Source organism: Stenella coeruleoalba (assembly GCF_951394435.1).
Source record: "Stenella coeruleoalba genome assembly, chromosome: 17".
In the NCBI taxonomy this organism is placed as follows: Eukaryota; Metazoa; Chordata; class Mammalia; order Artiodactyla; family Delphinidae; genus Stenella; species Stenella coeruleoalba.
In genome coordinates, this window is record NC_137163.1 from 13,340,609 (window position 1) to 13,356,040 (window position 15,432).

The following is a 15,432-nucleotide window of genomic DNA, read 5'->3' on the forward strand; positions in this document are numbered from 1 at the left end:
AGCTGGGTAGTGGTGATGGCCTCTGATTCCTGGCATCTTCCATAAATGGCAAAACAAAAACAACAACAACAACAACTAAGAATCAATGATTTGTGTTTCCATTATAAAAGGTTAGAAAAAGAAGAGCATAGTAAACCCAAAGTAAATAGAAGGAAGGAACTAATAAATATGAAAACCTAAATCAATAAAATAGTACACAAATTTTACAGAAAGTAAGAAAGGCAAAAATTTTATCTTTGAAAAGAACACCAAATATGTCCAGAGTGCATATAATATGCCACTTCTTATGCTATCTCTTACTCAGATTAAAACAAGGCAGTCCACTCTGCCCCTACCCTCAAGTTCATCATATTTGAAGTTTCACAGATGTTTTTCACAGGATGGTTCAACTATAAAACTAGCTGGAAGTTTATCTAGTCCAGCAGTGCCTAGACCATAATAGGAGCTCGACCAATATTTATTGAATAAATGATTGAATTATTTCCTTTAACAGATGAGGAGGTCCAGTGAGAGGAAGGGACTTCCCTCAAGGTCACCAGAGTCTTTAAGTGGTGGATCCTGGGTTCACAACTTACCTCTGGACTCTGGGTTTTGTCCTCTACCCCAGACAATATTTTCTGCCTTAACCAGATCAGACTGTAGTTTCAAACCTCTGTGCCTCTAGAGAACCATAATAGCTAGTTCTGTTTTGGTTTTTTGAATTTTATTTTATTTTTTTTATACAACAGGTTCTTATTTTATTTTATTTTTATTTATACAGCAGGTTCTTTTTTTATACAGCAGGTTCTTTTACTTTATTTTTTTATACAGCAGTTTCTTTTATTTTATACAGCAGGTTCTTTGTAATTTTATACAAATTAGTGTATATATGTCAATCCCAATCTCCCAATTCATCCCACCCCCCCACTTTCACTAGTTCTGTTTTTAAATTGCCCTGGCAGCCCATCTTACAGCGACATTTCATTAACATTCTTCTTCTTTTTTTTTTTTAAATATCAGCTTGCTAGCCAGGGAGTCCATTGAGAGATGAGAAAGGGGAGAGTTAATGGGCCCAAAAACTAACATTGGAACTTCCAACTCCAGGCAGCACAGGTGGAGCTGAACTGTGTTTACCCACTCTAGCAGCCACCCTTCTCAAGCTCTCTCCCCTCCCTAGCACTGCTCCTTCTAGTAGATTGAACCTGTTGAACCAAATTTTCCTGAGACAGAGTTCAGGTATAATTGAGACTTCCCACCAGTGGAGAAATTCCAATGGAATTCACCTTGAAATTGAAATTGAATTTGAAATTGAAATTTGAGTTTAGAAATTAAAGGGAATTTCCTTTACAATGGAAATCACAGAAAAAAAAATAATATTGAAACAGGAGGGAAGGGGGCAGGGCACAACCTTTGAAAGAATGACAGAGCCCAAGGACATGACAAACTGATTAGAACCAAATGGGTCCAAGATGGCTGACAAGTCAACTTCCACTAGACCTTGAACCTCAGTATACGCTCACATCAGCAAGCTAAATGACACACCCACAGGCGCCATGACAGTTCCAAGACCGACCATAAGGATAAAAAACGTGGGCGGTGGCCCAATTCCTGGAAATTCCCACCCCTTCCTGAAATAGCTGGAACACTCCTCCCACTCATTAGCCTATGAAATTACCCACCACTGTAAAAACTGACAATCCCATACCCTGATGCCTTTCTCACCTTCTGAGATGGCCCACACTCTATGGAGTATGTTTCTGTCTAAATAAATCCACTTCTTACCTATCACTTTGTCTCTCACTGAATTCTTTCTGCAATGAGACTTCAAGAACCTGAGCTTCATTAAGTCCTGAAACCAGATGTGTGATCTCAGTTGGAAGACTGTGGGTTTTGGCTGGGTTTGAGTCCCGGCCGCGTGGATTCAAGTCCCAATCTGGGTTTTGGCCGGGTTCGAGTTCTGGTACGGGGTGTCAAGTCCCAATCTGAGGTGCACGGTTTCAACATTGTCATGATCCAAGTAGGATCAGCAAATGGTCAGATTATAGCAACTCAGGTCACAAGGAGGCAGGAAGAAGCCAGAACTATGAGAGAAATGGGAGGAGACTTAGGAAGGAAGTGGTTTTAGGGGCTGGCACATGAAAAGGCATAACGTGATTTACCTCATAAACAAATATATAAAATAATAGTCAGTACTTATATAGCATGAACTGTAAGTCAGGAACTGTTCTAAACACTTTGTAAGATAAATGTTAAATTATTTAATCTTCACAACAACCCTCCCATATAAGTACTGTTATTATCCCCATTTACAGATGGTAAAACTGAGTCAAAAAACTCACTTAAATTCACAGAGCTAATAAGTGGTGCAGTCAGGCTTTAGATGCAGGCAGTCTGGTTCCAAAGTCCATGCTTAACACTGCCCCCCACAACACACACACACACAAAGAATCGCTCTGGGTGTATGTATGGACATGAGCTCCTGATTAGATAGGCAGACCAGCTCCTGAATTCTCTTCCAGAGGCTGAAACCCTGCAAAATAATGACAAACACTCATTGAAACTCAAGCTTTGCTAACAGTTAAGTGTATAAATACCAATTATATCCATTCCTTCCTTCCTCCATTTATTTGTTACTGATCAATTTGACCAACTAAGGAATGTGTAGATATGAACTAAGTTAGTGATCGGAAGGAATAGAAGACTGTTTGGGGGGAGTGCATCACAAATATTTATTTAGCATCTACTACATGCTAGTTTCACAAATTGGAGACTGAATAGGATTTAGAGAGGGATTTAGAGAATATTTACATAGTAGGTTTCTGTGATTAGAAGGTATCTAAGTTCTGTGCCAGTCATGTCATGTTGTCCCCGCTCTTATGGAGCTTACATCTAAAAGGAGAGACAAATATATATATATTTTTAACATCTTTATTGGAGTATAATTGCTTTACAATGGTGTGTTAGTTTCTGCTTTATAACAAAGTGAATCAGCTATACATATACGTATGTCGCCATATCTCCTCCCTCTTGCGAGGAGAGACAAATACCAATCAACTGATCCATTAGACAAGGTATAGCTGCAGAGTGAGGCACTCTGAAGGAAAGGAAGGCAAGTATTAGTGATTCACACAGGAAGCTGAGCTGGCCCTGGGCAGCCTGCCTCGAGAAGGAAAGGCTTGGGCTGAGAGCCCCCAAGAATGAAAAAGCTTTCCTTGATGACACAAGAGTGATACAGAGAAAGTTCTAGTCAGAAGAAGCAGCACTTGCAGAGGCAAGAGGGAGCAGGCTCCGAAGCTGCAGGGCGCGCGCCGGCCCCACGGCAAGGCTCAGGGTGGAGGTGATCGGATGCTGTAGCGGGAAGCAGAGGCGGGCCACACAACATCTGAGAGCGCCAGGTCTTCGTGCAGAGGCCCCGGGAAGCCACGGGAGGGCATTCACACAGCAGTGACATGAAACAAGCAACACCCGATGCACCCAGGGAGTGACTAAACAAATAATGAAACTCAGATCCTTCTTCCTCCCGACCTCCAACCTCACTGCATGCACACCAGCATATGAAATTCAGCCAGTAGAGGTCCTCGCCAAGCCCCCCAGAGCAGGAGCCTCTCTGCTGGCAGAGGCTTAGACATCTAGTCACCCCACCTACTAGGTAAGCACTAACTTGCCCTCTCTGAGGCCCAGGCAACCGCTAACCCGTGTGAAACTAGATATCAGGACTCAGCCTAGGCTTAATAGCTGGGTAAGCTCCAGCAAGTTAAGTCATCTCCATGAGTCTCTGTTTCTTCAACTGCACAAAAGGGGATTGTAGTGTCAATTGATTATTAAGATAATGTAGATAATCTTTCCAGCACCACCCAGTCTTTGGTATGTGCCCAATAAGTGACAGTTGTATCTGAACGCATTCATTCTGAGTGATATCATTCTCCCATTTGATCCTCACAATGTGGAATGGTTATTATTTCCCCCACTCCATTTTGCAGGTGATAAAACAACCGAAACCCAGACTAGTTCAGTAGCCTGCCCGTTGCCAACAAGTGATGGAAACATGCCTCACACCCACTTCATTCTGCTTGCAAACCAAGTGACTCTGCTCTCACATTTAGTTAGGAGGAGCCCTGAGAATCATCTGTGTGGAGGACACCCAAGCAGGTAAGAGCAAATAGTAAAACACACACACACACACACACACACACACAGGAGATGGTTAGAGTGCAGCCCTGCCTCTTCCAGCAGGCAGGGTCAGTGAGGGAGATGGGGGTGACGCCTGGATGAGCCCTGCCACGGAGAGAAGCCTCGTGGGGGCTACAGTGCCTGCATGAGCTCATGTGCCGTGAAGCTGGCATCCTGTAAGTGCGTGTGCCGACGATTATGCCAATCAACACTGCAGGGGCTGACTGCAGAGATGAGACACGGCCACCTGCACATTTGTACAGCTTCTCAGGTTGTAGGACATTTCAAGGCTGGGAAAGTATGTTATTGCTTTGCTAAAGCCTCTCTCTCTCTCCCTTCCTTTTGTAGCACACATCGGCTGTTTCTCAAGCAATTTCAATTCAAAGTAATCAGTTTGCCATTGTGGCCGAATTTGGGGTAGCCCCACCTGAGCCCCAAAACATCCATCCATCCAACCACTATGTACTGTGTGCTTTCTATGTGCCATGAAACCGTCTAAGCACTTTCAATATTTACTTTCGCTTTCATCTTCACACCAACAATATGAAGCTTAGGTGCTGCCCCTCGTCTGAGATGACCCAGATGGGAAGAGGTAGAGTGAGAACTATAATCCAGGTGTCTCTAAAGCCCGTGCTTTCATAACCATCATATTATACTGTCATCCCAGCTGGTACACAGCTAAAAGTCAGACTATGAGAAGTGATAGTAATACAGATACAGGAGAGAAGATGCATTTAGACAGGTGAGCCTGCAAGGCTTCTGGAGAAAACACAAGTTAGCCTTTGGAGTGCCCAGACTCACTGCCAGATCGAAAGCTCAGCAATTTTGTTCGCGAGAGAGAATGGAAGGGGCCCAGGCTCCAGAGTCGGCAGACTTGGGTTTAAGTCCTGTTTTCATCTATTACTAGCTGTGTGATGTTGGACACCTTACTTAACCTCTCTGAACCTTCATTTTATCAGTGTGAGAGACCTCATTGACTTGTTGTAAAGTTTAAAGAAACCATGAAACTCATCTAGTCCAGTACATAATAACATAGTAGACGTTTAACAAATGATGCTTGGTTGAGCCAACTCAAAATCTCTCGGTTATAGTAAGAAAATGGAGAAAGGTTCGTTAATCAGCTTCTCTAGTGTATGCCTTAGAGAAGGCTGAGCCAAAGAAGGACTTTGCTCTTGTCCTTGTATCTCATATTACACTATTGGTCACAAAACCTATGCACTTGCACATGCACACATGTAAATACACACATACACACACAGGCCCACACACACGTGCACAGACCCTCAGGCACGAGAGCCACAGACCCACAGAGCAGAAGCGCTCAGAGTGCTTAGGCTATAATAAGCTTTCACGTGGAGTTCAGTGCCATAGTGTTCTTAATTAAAATCTCTAAAGAACTCTCAGCGTTTCCAATCTCACCACCCAAAGCCATATTTACGTTGTTAATTATTTAAGTTGCGGTGAATAAGAAACAATGCCCAGGCTTCCCATAAAATTTCCAAAAATTAAGCCAGGGAAATGGGCAATAAATGTCATTTGAAATGGTCCCGCCGCCAGTCAGCTGCAGGACAACTGTAAAGTAATAGGGCATGAGGTGCTTCAACAATGCCTAGTTAGTAACAATATGAACACTTTCTTGGGAAAAATGGCAATTACATGGTACAGACACTCAGCAGTCATCATCAAAGGCCTGTTACCAATACTAGCTAATTCATCTTGCCCACAATACCCCAGGAGGAGGCTACACAAGCCCTCACGGAGAGACTGGGAGAAACAAAGGCCAAGTAATGAACTGGCAAATCCTCTTCCTGCTTAGCATCTTTGAACTGCAATTTGAAGATCTCAACCTAGAAGCATCTAGGAGGGATCCCCAGGAAAGGGGAGAGGACTTTTTCTTAATAAGTGACTTGCCCAGGTGATGTGTAAGTTCGTGTGCTGAACTCTTGGCTTCCTCCTGATCTGCCATGTCTCACATCCCAGCTGCCCCTGAGAACTTCCCTCCCTGAAATGCTGTCTCGTGCAGACGCACACTCTTGTACGTGTCAGCCCTGTTCCTTTTTCTCGGCAAGAAGGCTTTTGATCACAAACATACTAAACCAGTGGGGGAGGAGGGAGAAATATTCCTCTTTCCCTAAAGCCACACATATTTTATTAGAACACGGTTCACAACTTTTGGTTTCAACCCAGCTATAAGGTCTAGAAGTATTTCTGGAATATGACTGCTTTTGATTCGGTGAAAATACGAAAAAAGGAGTGAATTATATCTTGTATGTACTAATTTAATCTCCATTAAAAATTTTTCAATACCAATAAGACAGTGGAGACGAAGAAAGGGGAGAATGAAGAGGAACAGAAAGAGGAAGAATAAAAGGGAAAAGAAGGAAGACAAGAGGATGAGGAATGGGGAGGAGAAGCAACAGCAGAATGAGTCAGGCCTGAACTGCAGTGCTTTGTGGATGTTAGCTTTTAACCAACTGCTGTGAGGTTGGGATAATTATCAACCCCATTTTAAAGATGGTGAAACTAAGGCATGGAAAGGTTAAGTGTCTTCCAAGATCCCATAGCTAGTAAAATGGTGATTCAGGTCCTGAAATCATCTCTACTTGATCCTAAATTCGTAGTTTTTTCCATAACCACTGCCTTTATGGTGAGTTTCTTTGCCACCTTCTAAGCTGCCTCTAAACCCTAGTTTTGTTTGAGATCTAGTTCCAGGTCAAACCAAATACTATTTTCTTAGAGAAACACATACAGTTCCTGGAAGATGATTCATTATTTGTCTCTTCAGTATCACAAAAGAGGAAATAAGACCACACAATATTGAGAAGATAAGCTTTAGGGTTTGATAAAGTTAGATCCAAAAATTCTAGATCCTGTGCCTTATCTACAAAGTGAGCACAATAATAGTACCTACATTACGAGGCTGCTTTGAGGATTAAGTGAACAGATACTTAGTGCCTCACATGTAGAAAGCATTCAATAATTGTTAGCTATGTTTTAAACACATACTGCCATATTAATGATTGATAATGATCACTCCTTTGCTGGAGGTGGTGTGCTCTGTTGAACCATGCTGGCTTGGAAGTCACACAACCTAAATTTCAATCCTGCATCATCTGATTACTCTCTGTGAACCATTGGGGAGCTACTTAGCCTCTCTGTGCCTCAATTTCCTCATTAGTAAAAACAGTGTGATCAGTGTGATGATCGCATCTTCATGATTTTTTTTTAACTTTCAGCCTTTTTTTTTTTTTTGGCCACACCTTGCAGCTTGCGGGATGATCTTAGTTTCCTGACCAGGGATGGAACCCAGGACCTCAGCAGTGAAAGCACAGAGTCTTAACCACCGGACCACCAGGGAATTCCCTGCATGATTTTTTCAATAGATTTGTTTGTAGGGTTTGAATGAGACAATGCATGTAGGCATTAAGCCTGGCACCTGGACAATAACAAGAGCTTGAGAAATATTAACCAGTGATATTCATTCCAAGTAGGCATACTTTGTACACAAAAGAAATTCAGTCCATGTTCAAATCCTAAAATCAACAAAGTTTATTTGCTCAACAAACATTTATTGCAAATCTACTCTATAGAAGGCAGTGTCTTCTGTGCTACAGATTCAGACATAAATAAAACACTGCTCTCATCTGAAGTAATAGTATAGACAAACACTTCGGGTATAAACAATGGAATAAGGATCCTTAGATATGTGTGGACTGGGAGACTCTTCTTTTTCAGGCCATGTTGAATGAAGGAACAAAGTATGTTGCAGTTCTTGAAGTCTCAGGAAAACACATTTTATCCAACTTCCTCCCCAATGTAAGAGTTCATTTAATCTAAATTCTTACCTCAGTATTAAACAAATTTTGATGAACCGTCTTCCATGAAGTGACAAGCTGTTTTTAAACATTACTACAAACAGGAAGCTTTGTGAAGCAGCTGCTTCCACTGTCCAATAGCTTTAAAGTTCTTCCACCAAGTGATTATATGGAAACCTGGTCCCCTTGAAATGTCCACCTTTGGTCATTGTCTTTTTCTGGAGCTGGGCAGAGTCAGTGTAACCCCTTTCCAACCAACAGGTCTTTCCCACACTTCCACTCCCACTTCTGAGTCTTTGTTTCCTTAAGTGAAACTTGCAGATGCACTGTGATGAAAACCCAAGAGATATGAGCATCTCAGTGGGGAGCTTCCAGAGGGCAGGAGCCATGACTAGGTCTGTACCCTGGAACTCAGCACCCCACAGCTTAGTCTCAGCACTTTCTCTCCCCAAAGGTCCATGTCAGTCCTGTCGGTACTTGTGAACCGGGGCAACCCTACCAGAGTCCTCTCCCTTTAATCCTTCCTGGTGGCATAACTCGTGCTCATATACTCATTTAACAGTGACTTGTTGAGTTTCCTCTATGCCCAGAAGTGTGGGTAATGGATTACCTGTCCACTTCACATTCACGGCTAGTTTTTGATATCAGTGAACTGTTTTCCCCCACCTGAGAGAGCAAAGTTCAGTGACGTAGACAGTATGATGAGCATAATTAGGACATGAGGATTAAACTTCAGGTGGATATCCAGAACTGTTAACATTCCCAGAAAAGTTCATTAAAACCAACTTCTTACCCAACTGAGAAATCCCTACTTCCACATTCCTAACACAATGCTCTTGAACATCTCTGAAAAGAGGGGGTTTATGAAGCAACTGCTTCTACTGCTTAATAATTTTAATGTTCTTCCGTAACAGGGTAATTTGAAATTTGCCCCTTTGTCACTTCCACCCCTGGTCATTGTCCTTCCCTCTCGAGCTAGAGAGACTGAACGCAGCCCCACTTCTGCAAATAGATGTCTGCATGTTTGAAGATTTCTCATGCTTCCATTTGCATTTCTGGGTCTTTGCTTCTTCAGCCTAAAACTTTACAGCTCATCAACTGTTCCTCTCTAAAAATGATGTTCAGATTCCTCATCACATGAATGTCTTAATGTACTCACTTTTTTAGTATTTCTCTTAGGCTCTGGCATCTAAATCTCAACAACGCGAACAGTGCCAAGCCTTTAAAGAAGGGACAGCTAATTCCATAATCTCACAGTGGAATTTTCAGTAGCAAAGTCTTCTGTGCAATAAAAAGGCCATGGGTCCTCTGGGAATCCACTTAGTGGATTCTTTGCTCTCACAGAAAAATGAAACAATGACCCTGGGAATATTGTTTATTGACCCTGAAGGATGCTAGTATCATTTTGATTCTGCAGATGAAGAGGATATTCACCCACACCTCATTCCCTTAAGAGTCAACTCGCCAAATGAGCCATAAGGTTAATTCCTAAAACATGTTCTTCAACCACTACCTTATGTGCCAGTCCCAATCCAGATGGCATTTGGCTTCACACTTTATTAGCTAACAGAATGGAGATCTCTGAAAATGAGACTTGTCTGGCTTCTCCTTTATATACATTTGGACGAATTTTCAGTAACCTAATTAAACCGTTCTGTGATTGACAGAAGCTTGTGACAAGCAGATCTGCTGATGGAACTAAATATTTTCAGTTTTCCCTTCAAGACAATAGATATCCAGAACAATTTTAGAGATCAGAAATTTGGTGAAAGTAGGAGATCATTTATAAAAAGGATATGAGCATGAAAACAGCATCAGATGAGGCCCCTGACTTGGCAGAGGAAGAAGCCCAGAAAATAAATGGACAGAAGTGGTCCTCCGTTTACTCTGCAGGAAACAAAATTCCCCAGACAAATACATCCTTGGACAAATACCTTTACTCTTACAGTGAAAATCAACACTCTTTGCTGAGCCCCACAAAATAGCATGGAATGATGCAGTGAGCACTGACCTCGGAATCCATAGACGTGGGTTTCAGGACTTACTCTTATTCAGCTTCTTATTGGCAAAGCATGTCAGTCTCCTCTTTGAACTTCAGATAATGTTAGCTAGTTGCTTACCAGTCTCAAGAATTATTGAATGAGCTTCAAGTTATATGGGTGGATGAAAAGGCTTTGTGTTACTGTGAAATGTTATAGAAAGGTGAGACATTAATAACACCAAATTCTGCCTCATATAATTATTTGTACACACTTCCCACTTGAATGCAAATGCTGAACAGCAGGAATTGCTGTCATCTCAGCCTCCTCTGTATCCAGCATAGTATCTGTCGTAGTAGGAACTTGATAAATGTTTGCTGAATTGAATTCCATGGAATTGAATTCCTAACTTGCATGGTCTTTGAGGGCAATTGTAGAATCTCCCTTTACATCATCACCATCACCTTGCTGAAAGCTGACGTGAAAAAGTATGCAATAAATGGTGAGTGAATGAATGAATAAATTGAGAGGACTTGAAAAGATGGTTTCCAAATCTGAGTGCACTTTACAACTACCTGGGGTGCTTTTAAAAATCAGTCTCTGGGACGCTGCCCCACAGATTGATTTAAAAGTTCCCCAGGATATTCTAATGTACAGTCGAGGTTGAGAAATAATGACTTTAAGCAATAGGAAAATATAAGGAAGACATCACCTTCCCTCTTTTAACTACCGTAGAATTTAGATTCTTAAGTGGAATAAAGCATTCTGAAAGCCTGTGGCACTCTAAAATGGAAGAGTGGTGTCATTACTGCTTTTTAGAAAATACTGTCAAGGAGTGGTTTTCTAGACTTTTGCCTGATGGACCTCTTTCTTGGCGCTACACCTTGGGAGACATTGACCTCACTATGGCTGAGCTGTGAATGCAAGATCAGCCACCAAGGCAATTGCTCTGGACTTGCGCTTGGCCCTAATGTTCTGGGACCTGCCACCTTGTGGTCAGTCTGCAGTGACCATTACAGCAGCTTCCCGAAAGCTGGCACAACTCAGACTTCCGTAAGGTTTTCTCTTTCTCAGATTACATGCAGAATCCTAGTGGTATATATTCTGATATTTCTAGAAAATTAAATAAGGAGGAGAGGGTTCTGGATGCTCCATGATGAAGAGAATGCTGTAGATATTAACACCAGGCATGATATAGAGGTTATATAGAGCAGGTAATTTGTCTATCACTGTTGAATAACAGGTGACAGAGGTCAAGAGAGGACAATGTACTCAATAAGAAACCAGGATTCATTTCCGGGGGAAAGTATCGGCTGTGTCAAGCCCATTATAAACCTTTATTTCCATGAAGAAGAAAAGTAGGACAGCAATATGGCCATAATTCCCATTTCACAGGTAAAGAGACTGAGGCTCCAGGAGTTAACTGTCTTTGTCAAAGTTGCATGGCTAACTACTAGATGAATCTAAACTGGAAACCAACTTGTTAAGCCAATATCTCCTGAGAATGAGATTTCTTTTTATCATAAAAGAAAAAGTTCAGGGGAAAAATTTAAATTTCAAGATTGGACTAAAGTGTGTGTTTGTGGGAAACAAAACACACATACCCACACATTTTTTAAAACCTCATAAAGAGGACTAGTTGGATGATAGAAACTTCTACTTCATGAAAAACTATGCTTTGTAATACTATTAAGGAAATGCATTTTCTTCAAAGACACAAACTAATTCAGACAAAGACACAAACTAATTCAGACAAACATCTATATTTTCAAGTCCTATCAGACCTGCTGTAATGAATAGATAAGACTCCCTGGTAAAGGCACCTGGAATCTTAATATGAAATATGAATTATATTCTGCACACCAGCCTGATTTTTCAAGCAGATTAAATGTATGAGAAGTGGAAAAGCTGTCCCTGTGGACATACAGACCTGGGTTTGTGTGTCAGCTCTTCCACTGTGAACTGCAAAATCTTGCAGAATTTTCTTTAACGCCCTAAACTTCAGTTTCCTCATCTATGAGTAAGAATGAGAATGACAACTTACTAATAATTCTTATTGATGTTAAATTAAAGAATGTACCCATACAGAGGTCCTAAAATGGGAAGCACCAAAATATTAAATGAATAAATGAAGAAGAGTTTCCCTTATCCTATGATTCTTGTAGAATGTTTGGCTAATTGATCACATTGCTAATGAGTGGGGTACAAATTACTTCGGTGCTGCACCACTCTAGATGTCCAGGATTTTATAAGGGTTCAAAAAACAAACCAGTCACATCATTAGAATAAAATATAAAAGGATATTTTAGGCAGCTAAGAGGAGTTGGGAACTTTGCTAAATGGATCAGTGCAATCTTCATAGTGGGTTAAATTTCACATTTGGACCCAGTTTTAGGAAATAATTTATTGGAATAACAGCTTTAGAAAGCAGCCCTGTACTCAGCTACCAAGAAGGCTCTGTTCTTTGATTTCTGCCTGACTGGGTCATGAGTCAGCTGGTATCTAGAAAGAAGAAACTGGGCATCAGTTACCACAGGTCATGCACTCAGAAATCACTGTTGATTTCAGAAGCTGAGAAGCAAAGACCTCCCAAAACGTCTCCAGGCCAGACACTAGACACGAGATATTGAAGAGGAAAATTTCTATTGAAAACTAGGAAACCTTCCTAAGGGCTACCTACGAAATGCTTTGTCTGTCTTCTGTCTTTGAATATAAATGCTTGTATTAATCTTGTTACTTTTGTTCCGTCCAGTATGTAGTAGAAGGAAGGAAGTACCTGAGTAGGATCTATATTTACACAACACATGGGAATGGGAGGACTAGAGATAGATGAGCAGAGTCTTTAAAACTGAAATCATTACTGTTTTAAGAATGGAGTCTAGACTTAATGACTTAGAATAGTGAAAGCTATTGGTATTCAATTCATTATCAGGTAATTTTAAAGGGACTAAGACATTGCTACAGCATATCAGGAAATGTCAATGTCAGCAATGCAAAAGATGCTCAACTATGCCTTCTGTTCTAAACTGGCAGAGTAGATACTTACTTATAAGTGGTAGTTTGAGGAGCACAGGATAAGCACAAACCTCCTTAACTGCAAAGGACTTCCCTACCAGAATTCTACAAAGCCTGACATTCTTATTTTTTTTCCAGTTTAAACGTTGTCCCCAAAAGGACTCTATTAAAAAGCAAATATGTTTCCTTGGGAGAAGCCCTATTTGGCCTGGGTTACTTTATCACGTATAGAGAAAAAGAAAAACAAACCCAAAAAACTTGAAGTAGAAGAAGTTGAGGAAAGTGGGAAGAAAGGGAGGAAAGAGAAGGAGGAGAGACAGAGAGGCAGGCTCCCAATATCTATTCATCCAACCTCTAGACCAGTCTGTCCAGTATGGTAGCCTCTACTCACATGTGGCCCTTTCAACTTAAAGTTTACATTAACTAAATTAAGCAAAATAAAATATTCAGCTATTCCATCATGTTAGCCCTATTTCAAGTGCTCAATAGCCCCGTAAGTTTAGTGGCTACCATATTGGTCAGTGTACACAGAGGACATTTGCATTGTCGCAGAAATTTCTGTTGGACAGCACTGCCCTAGTGAGTGACTCTTACAGAAGACCTTATCACCTGCTTCAGAAGTGACAGGCTTAAAAAAAAAAAAAAAGCTGAGCACATTGTGCTATATTATCTTGCAGTCCTTCTTGACTTTGACATATAAAGAACCAAGAAGCAGATATTTTGTCGCAGACTAAACCTATATGGGGAAAGGACAGGATGGGTCACAGAGAAAAACATTCAGACATGACAAGTCCAAGGCCTCTTCCTTAGCAACCCTGAATGAGAACAGTTCACCCGTGGGCACTAAATGGAGACTGATATTGAAACACACTCTGTTCTGTAGAGCTAATTTACTCTAACCATGTGTTATACACTATGTGAAGTTCTCATGGCAGAGTGGGATCAGCCTCTCACAAATTTCCTTTGTCATCTTCATCATTTCCAGGTTGTAGAACCCCTCCATATATTCTATAGCTGGGGCAGCTGCTACCTGACCACAAGAATTACATAGGAATCAAGCTTATGGAGGCTAGAGGTTTTTTTTTTTTAGAGGTAAGTAATCTGAATTTGAACCCTGATCTATATGACTCAGAAATCCAAACTTTTAAATCATACCATGCTGCCTCTATGAGAAGAAAAAAATATCATGAAAGGGTTGTTTTAGCCAGAAATAAGTGCAGGGAAGACCACAGTAGCAGGACCCTCTGTATTGCTTTGGTGAGATGTTTGGGAACTCGTGGCTGGGTCATAGTTCCAGTAGGCTGGGCACATTTATGGTTTCTGTGAATTTCAGTATCGTCTTCTGTAAAGGAAAGGGGTTGGACCAAGTGATCTTGGACACCTTTCAATTCTGCATAATTGTTGAATACTCAAGATTTCTATAAAGTATTCATTGTAAAGCCTCTCCAAGTGAGGATTAATTTATTATCTAGTAAAAGTGGTTTTATGAGGGCTTCCCTGGTGGCGCAGGGGTTGAGAGTCCGCCTGCCGATGCAGGGGACACGGGTTCGTGCCCCGGTCCGGGAAGATCCCACATGCCGCTGAGCGGCTGGGCCCGTGAGCCATGGCCGCTGAGCCTACGCGTCCGGAGCCTGTGCTCCGCAACGGGAGAGGCCACAAGAGTGAGAGGCCCACGTACCTCAAAAAAAAAAAAAAAAAAAAAAAAGTGGTTTTATGGGCATATATATTATTTTAGTGCTAGGGAAGGACGTCAGTGCATATTAGCCAGCCAAAAAACTGATAGTCAACCAATTTACTCAGTAGCCCATTTCTCCAGTACATGTGGAGCCTTAAAAGGATTTTTTAATTAACAAGAAATTATTTTGAAAAATAGAATTATTTAAAATTTTGCATATAGTTGTCGTCTTCATGTGCATGTGTGTTGATTTCTACCCCTCCCATTCCCCCAAGCTAAACATGTTTATGCTTGAAGCTGCTTTGTGAATCCCAAGAAAGCATTTGAAGAAAATTAAAAATCTCTGCCAAAAACTATAACTGTCACCGAACTTGGTGATAAACTTTAATTGGAGAACTGATATTAAATATGTATCTTTATTACATTTTGAAAGCATGAGTAATATATGTAATCGTCCAAGGACTGAGCTATGAGCATTGCTTTATTATTCAAACATAAATGAAAGTGTGCTGTATTATCAATTAGTGTCCAGCTTCTTTGGAAGAGCGAGAATAAAATCTGTTAGACCTCAGCTGGTGATTTACGTTCTCAAACATCTTTATTCACAAGCCTAAAAAGCAGGCGGGTAACAGTTGCCAAGACAACTTATCTCTGGATTTAGTATTCCTGCATCACGAAAGACGCCTACGGGGAATTTAATTAACGCCTCATCCTCCCTTGGCCAAAAAAGGAAGGATTTTCCTTTAACTCAAAGTCCCTAAAGAATGAGATTATTTCAATAGAGTCAGGGTAGACACAG

General features: G+C 41.1%; 1 protein-coding gene across 5 annotated transcripts in view; it reads left to right on the forward strand.

Moving 5' to 3' along the window:
• LRATD2 (LRAT domain containing 2) overlaps positions 1 to 14,027 on the forward strand; it is a 459,703-nt gene extending 445,676 nt beyond the window's left edge. For all 5 annotated transcript variants that reach the window (XM_079901169.1, XM_079901167.1, XM_079901164.1 and 2 more), the window contains 2 exons: positions 3,960 to 4,128; positions 13,944 to 14,027. The gene's annotated coding sequence lies outside the window, so the exon portion shown is untranslated. The remainder of the gene's footprint in view (positions 1 to 3,959; positions 4,129 to 13,943) is intronic.
• The last annotated feature ends 1,405 nt before the right edge of the window (positions 14,028 to 15,432 follow it).